Here is an 18,078-nt window from a genome sequence, read left to right as displayed (position 1 = left end):
GATCTAGGAGCCGGGATAGAGCAGAGAACACAGACAAAAAATCCCTGCCCTCCTGAGATTTCACTCCCTGAGTGCCTGCGGGTGATTCACACTGGGACAGCTTGTGATGTGCCTGCAAACAACGTTAGCCCGGCTACAGCCTTCAACCTGGTCATTGCCACACAGGGGCAGAGTAAATTCACTATGGCCTCTGACAGTGGAATGATCTCATCAAGATGGTAACCTTGACCAAGATGGATGTGTCCCAAGGAATCAAAGTGCAGGCTTTTGTGAATCTTCCTGGCACCTGAGTCCAGAGCTTTCAAGGATTTCAGAATCATCTATAACGCCTCAAAAGTTCAAACTGCGACCCATCAGGTAGCAGCTATAATGTTAACAGAGATAATCAGGTTCAGTCTGAAAGGTATCTCTTAGGGCTATTGCTGAAGAAATTCCTATATGGAATTTCGAGAGTTTTGCTGGGGTAAAGAAGGGAAAAGATATCTGGGTCACAGTTCACTTGCATGATCTGATCACTCAAACATACAGAGAAAAACATAGCTCCTTTATTTTGACCATAGTTAATCTGGTCATTTTATGAGTAAGGAGAAAATAATAATAAACACCCAGTCCAGTTTAACCTAACCTGATCATTTATACCATCTCTCTAGGTCATGTGAGGCCTCTCTGGGATAAAATAGCTAGCTAGTTCCTCAGGTAACTTCACTCTTGAAGGTGGCGCTAGGGTTATGGGAGAGAAAATGATTGGAGATTATGGGAAAGGAGGTCAGGTGCACACAGGCTCCCTGGAAGTACCCCCTGGCCTCCTGCTGGTGGGGGGTTGTGCACTGGCTGGGTTCCTTGTGGTCCTGTCCCCCAGGCTGCCGCTTACCCTGCTAGCCAGCCAGGGCTATCTGAGGCTGGATTAATTTATGATATGTTCTGTCAACTGGCCAGATCCTGGTCCCTGGAAGATTTTTCCCCATCCTACAGGCTTCAGACCCTGAGTAACAACCAAGTCCTTCCCAGCTCACCTGTCTGCTGTCCAAGCTGTCAGCTGTATACAGCCAGGCTCTGCTGCAATCACCCACCTGCCACCTAGGAGCCCACCTGGTGTCAACACAGCATCCTGTCCCATGGGGTCCTGGGGACACCTCTCCATTCCCTCTTAAGAAGTAACTACGGTGATTAATAGGTTCCTATTTCCTTCCACCAAATTGCAGACTTGAGTGGTTCCCCATTACTAATGATGGTCTAAATATGAAATAAATTCCTTTTTTAAAAACTAAGTGCATGATTTTCAAAGTCACCAAAATGGGTTATAAGTATATAATTGGTGTGAAGGTGAAATCTCAGGCCCGGAGCCCATTGAAATGGTTACATTTTTCCCATACCTAGAAAAAAAATCACCCAAATCACCTCTTGCCTAATGCTTCAAGTCACCCTTCATAGTGGCTGGGGGTCTCGGGGATTTTGTTTTCCTGCTTTCCCAGCTTTTAGAAGCTACCTGCATTCCTTGGCTCATGGCTCTTTCCAGCAATGACATCCCTCAAACCTCTGCTTCCATCATACAGGTGGTGACTCTAATGACTCTGACCCTTATGCTTCCTTCTTAGAAGGATCCTTGTGATTCCATTGGGCCCACCCAACCAATCCAGGGCACCTTTGGGGGACATTTTTCTGCCTACCAGAGTAATGTTACTCCCATCCAGAATTTCTTGTTCTAACAATATTCCTGAAAAAAAAGAATAAATAAGGTTTAGATATAAATCAAATGAGCAAAATATTGTGTTATTATTAGTCAACACCATTAGATTGGCATCATAATTTAGGAAATCCTTGCTGAAAGTGAAGTGTTCGCCTACTTCACCTACATGGAGTTCAGATACGTATACAATATGCGGGGTACACCTTTGGATATCATAGAGAGGCAGAAGGAGACTAGGTAAGGCACAGAGAATCTCAAAAGTAAACCATGATCTCAGGATATGATGATGCTGGAGAGGGACACAGCCACTCCGAGAAGTTCCTGTGCGCATTTTAGATGAATTTCTATATGTGAAAGATTTCTTCTCCCTCTCCCCCTCCTCCTCCTGTTCCCCTCTTCTACCTCCTTCTTCTTTTAATTTTGATTGTTAAACTAGGAGTGGAGTTTCATAAGAAAACTATGTAATTATGACACATATACAATTCTTGCCAAATAAATTCGGTTTCATGCTCTCCTTTGCTCCTATAATCACATTTGCTTTCCTACCGCAATGTCAACAATTAGTCCCCACTTGACATGAATACCGTTTGATCCCTACTGAGCATTTGCCACATGCCAGGCTTTATGCTGAGTACTCCACATGCATTATCTCATTTTATCCTCACCAGAACCCTGAGAAGTACTTACTCTAATTACCAGTTTTGAAATTGGAGATTGAGTTCTTTCATTTGTAAAATAACCAGCTTGTGTAAGAATCTCTAATTTTCCTTCCCACTCTAAAATGTTGTGATTTTTAATGCTTTATAATATGTTCATATTTATCACAAATGGAGAACCTACTACATTGCAGGCACTGAAGCTCAGCATTTTCATTTGGGCTATTTGGTAATGTGAGATGAAGATGACATATGTATACATAAAGAATTCAACATTTTGAGGATTCCGACCACCAGCTCAACTACATATATAAGCATTTCTGTTATGTTCATAGGTCAAGTTCTCAGCTACATAAAACAAATTTATACATGGCATGTGATTATTTGTCTTACTGTTTTTTGTTTTGGAAAAAATAATAAGCAACAATGACAAACAACTTTACAACAACAGTGATTTTTCTTTTGCCATTTGGAGAAGAATAAATAGGATGAAATACATTTTTTTCTTTTGTAACAATTCTCTCAACCCTAAAGATTTTGAAAGATAAGACAAAAAGGGTCCATTCTAAGGAAAAGGAGATGCTTATGTGAGGCCAGTGGACCTCCTTGGTACTGCTCAAGAGAATGGTAACCAATTGGTAGGGAAACCCTGTTGTCCCTGCTCACGGTCACCCTGGGCATCTTCAGCGAGAGCAGCCCATGTGAGAAGCAGCTTGCTACATAACCACTGTTCAGTAATTATATTGTCAGAGTGATTTCTGTCGCCAGAGCAAATTATTCAAAATTTTACTTTGGTTTTGAAAAGCAATGTTCCTTGTGGTGAGCGGTCAGCAGAGCCATTTTAAAAGCCCAACTTTAGGGGCTCCTGGCTGCTGCAGTCAGTAGAGCATGGGACTCTTGATCTCTGGTTGTGAGTTTGAGACCCACGTTGGGTTACAGTGATTACTAAAATAAATAAATAATTAAATCCCAACTTCAGGGCTTCTACTGTAGTAGATTCTTACAGTGGAAAAAAAATCCTAGGAAATTCATGAATTGATCCCTTTCTCATGCAGATTCTCTACATGTTAACATTTTACCCCATTTGCTTTATCATATTCTCTCTCTCCTCTCTTCACCTCTTTCTTCTGTGTGGGTGTGTGTGCAAGTGTATGCACATGTGTAGGTGTGTGCATATGGTTGTGCACTATGTGTGTGCACATATGCATGTGTGTGCAGGTATATGTGTGCATAAACTTTGGCTGGAATGTTTGAGAGTAAGTTGCAGACATCTTAACACCTCTAAATACTTTAGTGTGTATTTCATTTAAAATTATTTTTTAGGGGTGCCTGGTGGCTCAGTTGGTTGAGCATTTGTCTTCAGCGCAGGTCATGATCCCAGGGTCCTGAGATCGACCCTCATGTTAGGCTCCCTACTCAGCAGGGGACCTTCTTCTCCCTCTCCTGCTCCCCCTGCTTGTGCTCTCTCTGTCAAATAAATAAATAAAATCTTTTAAAATACATTTTTTAAAGGCATTCTCTTATATAATCACAGTACTATCATCAAAATTAGGAAATTAACACTGACACAGTTCTGTTATCTCATCTACAGATCTTATTTCAATTTTGCCAAAAGTCGCCCTCATGTCCTTTATAGTTTGTTTTTTGTTTAGTTTTGTTTTTAAGATTTATTATTTTATTTTAGAGAGAGAGAGAGCTGCAGGGAGAGGGAGAGAGAGAATCCTCAAGCAGACTCCCCCCTGAGCACAGAGCCTGACATGGGGCTTGATCCCAGGACTCTGAGATCACAACCTGACCTAAAATCAAGAGTCAGTTGCTTAGCTGACTGAGCCAATCAGGCACCTCTGTAGTTTGTTTTCTTTTTAACACCATGCAGAGCCCAGGTTGCATTTAGTATCACATCTCTTTAGTCTCCTTTAAACTAGAACAATCCCTCAGTCCTTTTTGTCTTTTATGATCTTGACATTTTGAAGAGCACAGGACATTTATTTTATAGACTCTCCCTCAGTTTGGGCTTCCTTAGATTTAGCTAAGCATTCTCGGCAGGAATTACCTCTGATGTGATGTTGTGACCATCTCACTACATCCTAGAGAAGGTATTTGGTATCTTTTTGTCCTATTACTGGTGGTATTAACTTTGATCACTTGGAAAGTGATACTGTCAGATTTCTCCACTGTGGTTACTCTCTTTCCCATTCAAAATAATATCTTTTTGAGAGATATTTTGAGACTATGTAAACAGCTTACTTCCCCTCGAATTCTCACCCACTAGTTTTAGCATCTGTTGATGTTTCCTGCCTAAATCAGTTGTTATTACAATGGTTACCAAATGGTTCTTTTCCTAATTCCATTATCCCTTCTATATGGATTAGTTAGCATTTTACTCTAAAGTAGAATCTATTTATATATTTATTCACCTATTTTTATCAGTATGGATAGTTTATTATCCATTCCTATTTCATTATTTATTCTGATTCTCAAATTGTCCCAAATGTGACCAGTGAGAGTGCCTTCTGGTAACTCCTTTTGATGTATCCACTGAGCATTTCTTTACCTGTGGCACAGCAAGATTCTAGGCTTATCTTGTGCTTTCCGGGTTCCAGCCTTGAAATCAACATGGCTGTGTTTTGAGATAGCTACTACCATGGTACCTATTTTATAGCTAAGAAACAAATGCTCAACAAGTTGGATATGTGGTTACAGGAATCAGAAGTAAAAGAAGTCAATTCCATAATATTTTGCCACCTGACAACCTGCAAGGGAACTGCCATTAAAATAACAACTATTTGGGGAGGCAGCTTTAAGTTCCATTTGAGATTAGGGACCACTGCTCACACCTACCCTGGAGGGCCAACTAGTATAAGAACTCTCCTTGCCAAGCTCATCCTTGACAAAGCAACAGAGGAAAGAGAGAAGATGGCATTGGCAGACCATATGGCATCGGCTAGAAAACCAAACAAGACGCCATTTTCCTTTGGTGCTTAATTGCCAAGCACTCACCGAAAAACTGATTGAACTTAATTTGAAGAGTCTTCGATTTTGAAGTTTATCAGAAACATATTCTCTGGAGTTTTCTTTCAACAAAAATTCATTATCATTGGTGAATGGGATACGTCCTTACTGGATTTTCACTATGACCGACCATACATTGTGCATTGTCTGTGGAAAAGATAATGTAATGAATTACATCATAATGTATTAAGACAATTAAGAAAAAAGAAACCTCTTATCCAAGAATCCCAACATTTTAACACCTTCATTAAGCATTAATTTATACACCAGGAATTACAGCCATATAAGTGTACAACTCAAAAAATTAATTAATAAAGTATACGACTCAATGGTTTTCAGAGTGTTTACAGAGTTGTGCAACTATGTTCACAATTTTAGAATATTGTCATGGCCCTAAAAGGAGACCAAGTACCCTAGCATTCCTCTCCCTTTCTTCCAGGCCAGTGTAGGCAACCACTAAATGTATTTCTGTCTTATGGATTTGCTTATTCTAGACATTTCTTATAAACTGATTTACACAATATGCGGTTTTATGACTAGGCTCTTAGACTTATTCTGTTTTCCAGGTTTATCCATGATATAGCAAAATCTCCCAACACCATATCTTTTATATGCTATCATTGTGTCTCTCATCGCAAATAGTGTAGAGTGTACTTATTTTCATTCTCCTTTCATCACATAAAAATATCAAGCCTATTTTTATTTCCATGTCGTTTTCTTTTTTATAACTTTCAATGGCTAGCTCAGTATCAAATCTCATGACATCCCCCTGCTGTGGAAATTTCCAGGTCTGACATTTCAGACAATCCCATTAGATTCTACAGTCCCTTACTCATACTATCATTAAAGACAAATCTGTTTACCAAATCTGAGCCAAAGGCTAGCGTATAACAATGATCATTTTAATACTCAATTGTTCCCTCTGCAGCTAAATGAAGGTTTTATCCTAGGGAAACTTGTGACACCATCAAGGGCTGACTAGCCACAGCAGTGACATCCTCTTCCGGGCTTCTCCCCACCAGACATGGAAGTCACTGCCATTGTTCCTCAACTAAGGGCCATTGTGACAAAATGCAAAATATAAACTTTCCAGAACATCTTCATTATAACATTAACACTTCTTTCTCATGCCTGTTTATAAAATGGACTTTCTGGGGGGCTTTTTACTTTTTAAAAGGGAAATTTTCAAATCAGAGAGACTACTATAATGCAGTCTCCTTTCCTAGCTTCAATAATGATCAACCCATCCCTAATCTTCTTTTATCTGTACCTTCACCTCCACTCTCCCACCTCCAGTGACAAAAACTTCTCACTAAAAATACTTTGAGATATTTACTTGGGTTGCCTTTGTCCTATCCACCCATAAATAGGATTATTTTAACTTTATTTTCAATAGATATTTTGGGAGAATTACTAAGTGTCCAGCACTGGGTCCTGGGGGTACAAAGATGAATAGGGCATTGTTTGGGCAGTTTACAGACCAGGAAGGAAAAACACAAACATCCCATTTGATTATAACATGAGGTTGGGGGCTGGACAAAGTCGGTTCCTGACACAGCTTCACGCGGGCAGGGGTAGGATTTGTAAGCAAAATCAATAATAGTAATCACATGCTGGAGTGAGAGTAAAGTTTCCAATAACGTTGCTAGTATGGAAGATCTCACATGATATTATTTTAAAGATTCACCTTTATGATGAGGTTGGGGCTGGCTAAAATGTGAAAGCAGGGCCACTTCTCTGATTGAACCTGTGAGCAGATGTGTTGGCAAAATTCACAGCCTAGAAAACCTAGAGGACTGAAAGTCAGTGTGATTCCCCTTCTCTCTCCGCATTGCTACAAATCTCCTGAGGCAAAAAGACATGGGTCCCACAATCATCTGGGCTGGGGATAGAGAAAGGGTAGGTAAAAGAAAACAGAAGTGGGCATCTCCACAAATTAACAGCCTCACAGGTACAAGCCAAAGTTAAAATGTATACAACACAAAAATGCCTGTACAGCCAGCCATAAATGGGAAGAAAGTCATTTGTCTATAGAAGACTGTGTCTATGGGAAGGTTCACACAGGCCACCCAGTCTAGGGCAGCTGACACCTCTCAAAGTACAGGGGACAGCTTGTTGGAGTAGTGAGTTTCTTTTTTTTTTTTTTTAATTTTAATTTTAATTTTTTTAAAGATCTTATTTATTTATCCATGATAGACACAGAGAGAGAGAGGCAGAGACACAGGCAGATGGAGAAGCAGGCCCCATGCCGGGAGCCTGATGTGGGACTTGATCCCGGGACTCCAGGATCGCGCCCTGAGCCAAAGGCAGGTGCCAAACCGCTGAGCCACCCAGGGATCCCTGAGTAGTGAGTTTCTAATGTCAGAGCCAGATCACCATTTCCTTGACAAACTGTACCAACAGTAAGTGATCTTGACCTTCCTATAACCATCCCTCATAACACCCCAAGATACACTCATACAAACAGGTTGTTCTGGAAGCCAGAGCCGTGATTGGCCCATAGGAACTAGAAAACGTGCCCATTTGCTTGCTATGGGTTTTGAAGAATGGGGAAAAGGGAGGTAGGTGAAGAAAAAGGTCGTGGAATAAGGGTGTGGATATAAATAAAAGCACTGAGGCATGAAACAGCATGGCCCTGTCACAGTGCATCAGTGAGAGTCAAGTGCAGGACAAGAAGCATGAAGAGAAGGAGGCAGGTGCAAAATGTGGGGCTGGATGCCAGAGCTCTTCCTTCATCCTGTGAGGGGACATGGACTTGATCAAAGGATTAGAAGCAGAGGAGTTTGCACGATCAGACTCATATTAAAAGATCCCTGTAGATAATAAACTGGAGCAGAAGATGCAGGTGGAAACATGTTACAAAGTGAAGGGTAGGAGAAGGCAGCCCTCAACCAGTTCAGAAATCTAAAAGAGTCATTATGAATTAAATTGGGACATCCTCAAGTTTCTTATATTGCAGTCTCGATCCCCAGGACCTCAAAATATAACTGTATATGGAGATAGATCTTTAAAGCAGTAATTAAGTTAAAATGAGATCATTAGGTTGGGCCCTAATCCAATATGCCTAGTATGCCTCCTTATAAGCAGAGGAGATTAGGACACACATTAGGATCTTGTGAAAGATACCCAGAGAAGACAGCCAAGCCAAGGGGAGAGGCCTCAGAGAGAAACCAACCCTGATGATACCTTGACCTCAGACTTCTAGACTCCAGAACTGTGAGAAATACATTTCTGATGTTTGAGCTCCCCAAAGGCTGTGGTACTTTGTAATGGCAGCTCTAGCGGAGTAATGTGGGGGAGTAACAGCATGTGGAGGAGGGTCAGGAAAACCAATGAGACTTGTCGGTTGCAAGTGGGGACAGAGGAAGGAGAAGGTTCCAGGAGGCCTCCCAGATGTTTCATTTGATGAGGCTACTGATGGTGATAGCATTAACCCTCATAGGAATCCAGGAGAAGGAGCAGTTTGGGATGAGTTACATCTTAGATCCTGTGGGTGGGACAACCAAGTAATGCACAGCCAAAAACCGGATATTGAATCTGAAGCATTTCACAAACACTGGGACAACTGATTCTTTTCCCATTTCTGGGACTGTTTTTGCTGTGTGCTCTTTCCTCGACCAGAAAAAAAGACAAGATATACTAATACTTTCCCTGTATACCTCACAGAGCTGCTAAAGAACCAGATAAAAGTAATCCATATATACAAACACCCTTTGAAAATGGTATAAAAGCAGTTTCTTAAAGAAAAAGGTGTAATTATATCTACCTTCTCCAGGATACTAAAGGATTATTTCAAAACAAGTCCAAGTTCATTGAGGTTCTTCAGAGCAATCTGCCTCAAAATGATGAACTGTTCTCTGGGCATGAACCATTTATCAAATCCTGGATCTGGTTGTAAACTGTCCAGATCCCTTTGGTTTGTTATGCTTTCTTTTGTCACTAAGGCTATAACCACAAGGTGGCAATTTGCCATTTCCAGAAACTTAACCATCCTGGCTCATAATGCTTAGCGTGGTAAGGGCTGACTTATAACAATTACCTGCATTTCTGTAAGATTTCTTAACAATAGGAATATTATAAACAGAGATAAGTTGTTTCATTTGAAACAGTGAGTTAAAAAAAAATTAGAGATGTAATGAGCTTCACCTGCCTGTAGATAACTGTTGCTTTGTTAAAACCATGGGCTGGTTTAGCATTGATATTATGTGTTATTGTCACAAAAGCATAGGTTGTAATAATCATAGTCAAAGCAACTCATGGTGTGTAAAAATTTATGAACTGTGACTCTGAAGTCGAATTATTTTTATTTTTTTTCTAGATTTTATTTATTTATTTGACAGAGAGCACAAGCAGGGGGAGTGGCAGGCAGAGAGAGACGGAAAAGCAGGCTCCCCTTGGAGCAGGGAGTCCAATGAGGGAGCCTGATGAGGGATTCAATTCTAGTGAGTTAGGGACAAATGGGGCTAGCCAGCACTAGGTAGGGGGCCACAGAAGCAGGCTCACAAAAATTCCAAAAATGCTGAGATGTAAGGAAACCAGAGATAAGGGAACAAGCCAGACTACCCCACCCTAGGTATGGGCGGGGAGGGTATCTTTTTTATGACAGTCATCTGTGACCAACAAAGAATAACCAGACCCCAAGAAGGAGTAAGCCATTAAAGATGTTATCACTAGTCCTTACTCAATGGTGATATCAAAAGATAATGCTAAAAGGATTTAGGTTCCCTGGTTAGCTTTCAGTAAAAGGTGTGGGTTGAGAGGGTGTCTTGTAACAGCTACTTGTGACCAACAGAGGATAATCAGACCCCAAGAAGGAGTAAGCCATTAAAGATGTTTTCAATAGTCCTTATGCAATGGTGATGCCAATAGGTAATGTTAAAGGGATTTAGGCTCCCTGATTACCCTCTCAATAAAAGACCAATGCTACAAGCCCTCAGTGGCAACCCTGTCAGGACCCCTCTCACTTCTGAAAACTTTCTCTGTATCTTTGCTTAATAAACTTCTATCAGTTTACTCACTCTCCGTAGTTCGCGAGATTCATTCTTCGCCTCCATGAGACAAGAACCTAACTCTCCCACATCACCAGGATCCTGGGATCATGACTTGAGTGGAAGGCAGATGTTTAACCGCCTGGGCCACCCCAGATGTTCTCAAATTACTTTTGAAAACTGAAATGGTATAAGTATTTTCACCACCAGGGGGAAGCAATCCACTGGCAGTAAGGACAAAGGGCATTTTGTGTGTGTGTGTGTGTGTGTGTGTGTGTGTGTGTGTGTGTGATGGGGGTGTGATTGTGAGGGGGACAAAAAATGTTAAGTGGGTCTTCCAATTCAGATTCATTCTATGATTCTTAATAGGCTACATTTTGGGATCCCTGGGTGGCGCAGCGGTTTGGCGCCTGCCTTTGGCCCAGGGCACGATCCTGGAGACCCGGGATCGAATCCCACGTCGGGCTCCCGGTGCATGGAGCCTGCTTATCCCTCTGCCTGTGTCTCTGCCTCTCTCTCTCTCTCTCTCTCTCTCTCTGTGACTATCATAAATAAATAAAAATTAAAAAAAAAAGGCTACATTTCAATTTCAAGTTCCAATCAAGTTCCCTTTTTATATTTTACATATACCACTGCTAACTAAGTAGAATGGGAGTCATTCTTCTGGGGCAGGGAAGTTGTCAGGTCATAGAGGACAGAAACTGTTAGAACTTTAGAGGTCTTGCATCTTACCAGTACTCTGTAAAGTTGTAGCCATAAACTACAAGCCTCATTAGTCTTCTGAGGGAACAGATCCTAAAAATAAAGATATTTGGTTAACTGATAACTTATCAAGTATAAAAAAGTAGACAGGACAACTGTGACAAGTCACTGGGTCAATTTTTTATCAATAAAAATGTACTCTTTAAACGTTATTATCATCGTAATTATACATGCCGAGGAAATTTGGAATACCTAAAATTATGGGAAAGAAGGTAAAAATTAAATCATTATCAATTTTTTGTTTTCTTAAATGGTTAGTTTCCTAAGATACTGTATTTTATTAAGTCGGTATCTTAAATCTTTTCTGGAATAAAGAAAACAGGATAGATAGATAGATAGATAGATAGACTCAAGGAACCATCTCACTAGTTTCTGAACCTGGATGATGGTCAAAATTACCTGGTGAACTTTTAAAAACTAAACCAGAATCCAGAATCTATTGTGGGGGAGGGAAGAGAGAAGGGAAGGTAGGTTCCTGAGTGAGTGTGAGTGTGTGTGTGTGTGTGTGTGTGTCCCTTGAGTTCCCCAGCTGAGAGCTGAGAGCTGGCATTTGGGAATTGCTGATATACTTGAGTTTGTGGGTGGTTCCACAGAAAATATACAGTGCCTGAATGGATAAGGAGTTAAATTTAATTAATCCGAATTGTGGAGACTGAACTGGAATTAAACTTTTAAAAAAATCTTTGAAATATGAAAACTCTGGAGGCATACATCTGACATATTGACAACTCTAGTAAAACATTTTTAAAAAGTCATTGATATTTTATTAGAAAAAGGACTTTATTTGAAATTTCAATGACTGAGAACAGTTTGTCTCTGGAAAGTATATAGAGATGGTCCAAATGCTGAACAACGGCATGGTGAAAAAACAAATCAAGCACCCTACATATAGCATTCCTCAGGAGTATCACTTATGTTACATGGGAAGATTATTCTCCAAGAAGATCAAGTTCGGGGATTTTTTTTTTTTTTGAAGATTTTTTTTTTTTTTTTAAGTTATCTCCATCTCCAACATGGGACTTGAACTTACAACCCTGAGATCAAGAGTAGCATGCTCTACCGACTGAGCCAGCCAGGCCCCTCAATTCAGGGAATTATTGGAGGAAAATCCTAGACCTAACCAAGATGATTATGAGATGACAATCAGCCTTTTCTACTCTTAGCTTACAGGTGTAAAAGGATGCAAGGACCTTCTTTAAAAGGCATGTGGCCGGGACACCTGGGTGGCTCAGTGGTTGAGTGTCTGCCTTTGGCTCAGGGCGTGATCCTGGAGTCCTGGGATGAGTCCCACATCGGGCTCCCCACAGGGAGCCTGCTTCTCCCTCTGCCTATGCCTCTGCCTCTCTCTGTGGGTGTCTCTTATGAATAAATAAATATTTTTTAAAAAAGGCATGCGGCACCAGTTTGAGCATAGATACCTTGAGACATGGCTCTTATAAACTAGACCCCTTGCTAGGCAGGCTGGATGACTGGGGAGGTATAGAAAAGCCAGTGGCCTCGGGTGAGACTTTAGCCAAAAAAGGGATGATTAGAGCCAGGGATAAATGGGGAACAGAAAGCTCAATGGGCAAAACTAGAAAATAAAGATAAAAAAACCACCATCGGATCCAGACACCACAGAGCCATTGAGGTCTTGGGAGATGTTCAACAGCAGTCGTGATGATTGTCACCAGTTTAGGATATGGCTGGGAGCAGACAGGCTAGAACTCCAAATTTGTTTTCCCAGAGAAAGAATAAGCTGGCTTGAAAGACCTGAATCAGGTATGAAAGGAAGAGGATTTTATGATTCATTAGCAGCCAATACAGCATTCATGCCAGGAGCTGCTGAGAGCAAAGTCCAATCCTGCATTGTTTGTGTTGGGTTTTGACCTGCCCCACCGGCTATCAGTTTATTGAGCTGGGACCACAGTCTCAGAAACAGCTCCCTGAAGAACAAAAATAAGACAGTGTGTCTTAATCAAGCAAGGCTGCTCTTCAGTGGGGCCCATGGACCTGCATCATCTGCATCACCGGAGAGTTTGTTAGAATAGCAGAATCTCAGATCTCACCCCAGAACCACTGAATCAGAAACCGCATTTTTTACAGGACCCCAAGGCAATTCTATGTACTTGAGGTTAGGTCTTCTGGTAGTGGTCAGTGAACAGACACAAGAATGAGCCAAGAGGGATGCCTGGGTGGCTCAGTGGTTGAGCTTCTGCCTTCAGCTCAAGGTGTGGTCCCAGGGTCCTGGGAACGAGTTCCACTTTGGTTCTGCTTCTCCCTCTGCCTGTGTCTCTGTCTCTCTCTGTGTGTCTCTCACAAATAAATAAATAAAATCTTAAAAAAAAAAAAAAAAAAAAAAAAAAAAAGGAATGACCAAAGCAGAATTGTTAGAAGAACCTTCAACCTAAGGGTTCACATGCAAGTGAAGAATTACCTGAAACTATAGACTGATATGATCAGTATACTCCCTAGGTATAAGAAGAGAATCCACCTCTTTTTTTCTTTTTTAAGATTATTTATTTTCGAGAAAGAGAGACAGAGTAAAAGCAGGAGCAGAGAGAGAGGAAGAAGCAGACTCCCTGATGAGCAGGGAGCCCACCAGGGAACTCATGACCTGAGCCAAAGGCAAATGCTTAACCATCTCAGCCACCCAGGAGCCCAAGAGTATCTATCACGATCAGGGTCTGAATCCCAACTCTCTGATAGTTTGAAAACACATACTTTGATTTTGTTGCTCTGTACAGCCTATTTTTGAATCATTTATCATTTCTCAGTTCTTATCAAATGCGTAGGCAAAGTCCAGTTGTCATAGATGGAATATTCAGAAGAGAAATGACTTGCACAAGGTCTGATAAATCATTGGGTCCCAGAATAGAAAGCCAGGGCTTTCAGAGTGAGGAGTGCCGTGGGAGCCACTTCTCTGAACATCCTCAGGGACTGGAACCATCTCCTTGTCCACGCTGAAACAGAGTTGCATCTAGAGAGGCACGCCCGATGCCTGGAGCATAGGCTTAGGAGAGGGAATGATGTGCATTTAGATAGACCTTACGTGTGCCTCTTCCTCGAGGCAGCCCTGATAGATTCCCACATTCTCTGCATTCTGGGACATAAGAAGGCCAACCCTGCAAAGACACTAAGGGAATCTCTTGCCCTGCCTCTCAAAAGGGAATGACTCAAAAAATAGATTTATTTCATCCTATCAATTCTACCAATGAATAAACGTATAACTAAGTTTCTTTATCTGGAGATCTCAGTTTAAGAGAGCACACGGAGCTCTAGGAAATTCTTGACTGCATCAGTGGAGAGGGCTCTTAGCTGCTCCACGTGTTCGTCCACCTACTTCACATATTCATCCTCCCTGAATGTAATCCGTAGGTTCAGCTGGCCTCCGTTTTGCACAGACTGTATTCTACTGGGATTGTTGGGCATTGGTTTTCTAACTCTAGAAGCAGATTCTGTGGAACTCAGAAATATACATTTTCCATAGTTCTTAAATTTCAGACTCACCTAGATATTTTTTTTTTATGCAAACATTTAACTCACCATCCCAGAGATTCTGATTCAGAGACTCTAGGGTAAGATTTGGAAATCTGTATTTTTGGGGCGCCTGGGTGGCTTAGTCAGTTAAACACCCACCCTCAGCTCAGGCCATGATCTCAAGTTCCTGGGATCGAGCCCTAAGTTGGGCTCCCTGCTCAGCAGAGAGCCTGCTTCTCCTTCTCACTCACCCTTTGTACTCTCCCTTTCTCTCAAATATATATATAAAATCTTAAAAAAAAAAAAAAACTCTGCATTTTTAAAAAGCAGCTCAGGTGAGACTTACCCACAAGAGCCATAACCACACTTGACTAAACGTGGGTCTGCTTGTTAAGGATAGCTTCCTGCTTACACAGGTCACCTCCCAGGGAGTGAAGAGAAATGAATTAGAACAGCCAGAGAGGTGCTGGCTTTACAAGCGCTTCTGTTGCATGAGTGATGCCAATGAAATCCAGCTGACCTGGATGGCACAACTTGGAGAAAATTGCCTGGTGAACCTCAGCCAAGGAAAATGCTTCCCTGGCACAGGTGCCTTGAACTTAAGCCCCTGCCACCAGAAGAGAGAACAGTGACTCACAAGACCACCTCTATTGAATAGGGAAAGGATGGGACTCCAGTAGGGAAAGAATAGAGACCCCAACTAAGCTCTGAGGGTATTTCAGGTATGCAGGCACTGAAACAGAAGAAAACAAAAAAACAAACAAAAAGATTGGGAAGAAAAATCAGAGTGCTCTGTCCCAATCGCTAGGGTTAAAATGTTTTTCTAATAATTACATTCTGACCACAGAAAATGACCAGACTTCAAAAGAGAAGTTAATCATTAAAGATGTTTCCATAAATCCTTCCTCAACAAAAGACATCCTGAGAGTTGTAAGGCCACAGGTTTCCTGGTCGATACCAAATGAAAGAGTGCCAGGGAAAAGCCTTCATTGGCAACTGTTGAGAGCTTTTTCTGTATCCTTGCTTAATAAAACTCTATTGTGAGACAAGAACCTCACTCTCCCACTTCGATAGGGAAATGGTAAATTTGAGAAAAGCACTTCCTTTAAGATAAACACCTATACAAGTGCAAATTCCTAACAAGGTAAGGGCAAGCCTAAAATGTTCTCCAGGAATTCTGAATATATCTGTAAACTGTCAAATAAAACACTGGTAGAAGCAGTGAATTGCGTGACTATGCAATTGATACTGTGATCTGGTGTAAGGGTATCATAAAGGTGTCAGAATTATAGGGTGAAGGGGAATACAGGCAGGATCATGTGGTCCTTAGTGATTCAGCCGGAATGCCTCTCAGTTACTATGGAAGGTGTGGGTCACCGCTGGCGTCACACCTCCCATAGCCATGAGTATGCACAAATGATTGCCGTGTAATAGGAAAGGTGATCCCCAGCACGTCCAGGGCATCAATGATGGGCACTCTGATGATGGGAATACACTCAATACTCTGCAGCAAGCTTTCACCTCTTTGAAAACGTGGGGAGCACATAATAATTGTTAACTTTTGTCGTGCCCCTTTAATGTACAAAATTCTACTCCAAGAGTTGTGTCTGTGTCGATTAATTCTCTAAGCAAGCCCTGAAGGTGGGTATACTATTATCCGCGCCTTACGATAAGGAAAGGGAGACAAGGAAGCACACTGTGAGGTAGCTGCAGACAGTCTGGCCCCAGAGCCTAGTTTTATTGCACTATCTGTCCGTAATTGATGGGTGATATTTATTTATTCCAGACACAAATCCTTTGTTGATTACATGCATCACAAATATCTTTTCCCAAGCCATGGTTTGCCTTTTCACTGTCCTAATGTCTCTTTGTAACAGAAGTTCTTCATTTTAATATAATTGGATTTATCAACTTTTCTTTTTAAAAAAAACTTTTAAGATTTTTATTTATTCGGAGAAGGACAAACATTATATGGTCTCATTCATTTGGGGAATATAAATAATAGTGAAAGAGAATAGAGGGGAAGGGAGAAGAAATGGGTAGGAAATACCAGAAAGGGAGACAGAACATGGAAGACTCCTAACTCTGGGAAATGAACTAGGGGAGTGGAAGGGGAGGAGGGCGGGGGGGTGGGGGTGACTGGGTGGTGGGCACTGAGGGGGGCACTTGATGGGATGAGCACTGGGTGTTATTCTGTATGTTGGCAAATTGAACACCAATAAAAATAAATTTATTATTAAAAAAGATTTTTATTTATTCATTCATGAGAGATACAGAGAGAGAGGCAGAGACATAGGCAGAGGGAGAGGCAAGCTCCCCATGGGAAGCCCAATTCAGGACTCAATCCCAGGACCCCAGGATCATGATCTGAGCTGAAAGCAGAAGTTCAACCACTGAGCCACTCACGCGTCCCTATCAACTTTCCTTTATTATTCATGCTTTTTGTACCCTGAGTAAGAAATCTTTGCCCACTCCAAGTTTATCTGAATAGTCTCCTAGGTTATCTTACACAGATTTTATTGTTTGACCTTTCACATTTACTTGGAAATTATTTTTGTGTTTGTTGTGCAGTAAGGGTCAAAACTCACTTTTTCCCCCAGACACATACCCACTTAGCCCCACTTCATTCATTGAGATCAAAGGGCTTCATTTATGTAAAAGACTGTTGTTTCTCCACTGCTCTGCAGTACCACTTTTATAATAAATCCAGAATTCATATAAGAATGCTAATTCATTTTTTGAACATCAGTTTGGCATAACTAGTGCATAAGACAAATTATATTGGGGTAGTTTTTATTTTATTTTATTTTTTCCTTAAGTAGTCTCCATGCCCAACATGGACACCAACCTGGGGCTTGAACTCATGACCCCAGTCAAGACCTGAGCTGAGATCAAGAATCAGACGCTTAACCAGCTGAGCCATTCAGGCATCCCTATTGGGATACTTTTTAAATATTAGGAGATCTTACTAGAAGTCTGATCACAATACTCTGATCCCACACATAACTGGGCTTCTGTCTCTGGTGGCGAGGGTAAAAGTCCATGCATGTTCCATGGCAGTATCATTTCTACTCCAGAGCCTCCCAAAGGAGTGTGCAAAGCTCACTGTCTTCTGGACAGCTGAGGGGAGGGCTTAGAAATATATGTGGAGAGCAAAAAAATTAACCTTTTGCTACATAAATCCACTTGTTCAAGCCATAGAGTATGGCCAGTTTTCTTTTTCACCCTAGGATTTTTTTCCTAAACCTTTAAGGAGGGACGCCTGGGTGGCTCAGCGGTTAAGCTCTGCCTTCAGCCCAGGATGTGATCCTGGAGTCCTGGGATTGAGTCCCACATGGGGCTCCCTGAATGGAGCCTGCTTCTCCCTCTGCCTGTCTCTCTCTCTCTCTCTCTCTGTCTCTCATGAATAAATAAATAAAATCTTTTTAAAAAACTTTTAAGAAGCTCATACCTGGGATGCAGCATTAAGGAGAAGCATCTCCCAACCTTGTTTGACCTCAAAGCCCTTTGATCT

The sequence above is a fragment of the Canis lupus genome, chromosome 2 (genome assembly GCF_048164855.1).
Source record: "Canis lupus baileyi chromosome 2, mCanLup2.hap1, whole genome shotgun sequence".
NCBI classification, from domain to species: domain Eukaryota; kingdom Metazoa; phylum Chordata; class Mammalia; order Carnivora; family Canidae; genus Canis; species Canis lupus.
Note: the sequence above shows the minus strand (reverse complement) of the source record.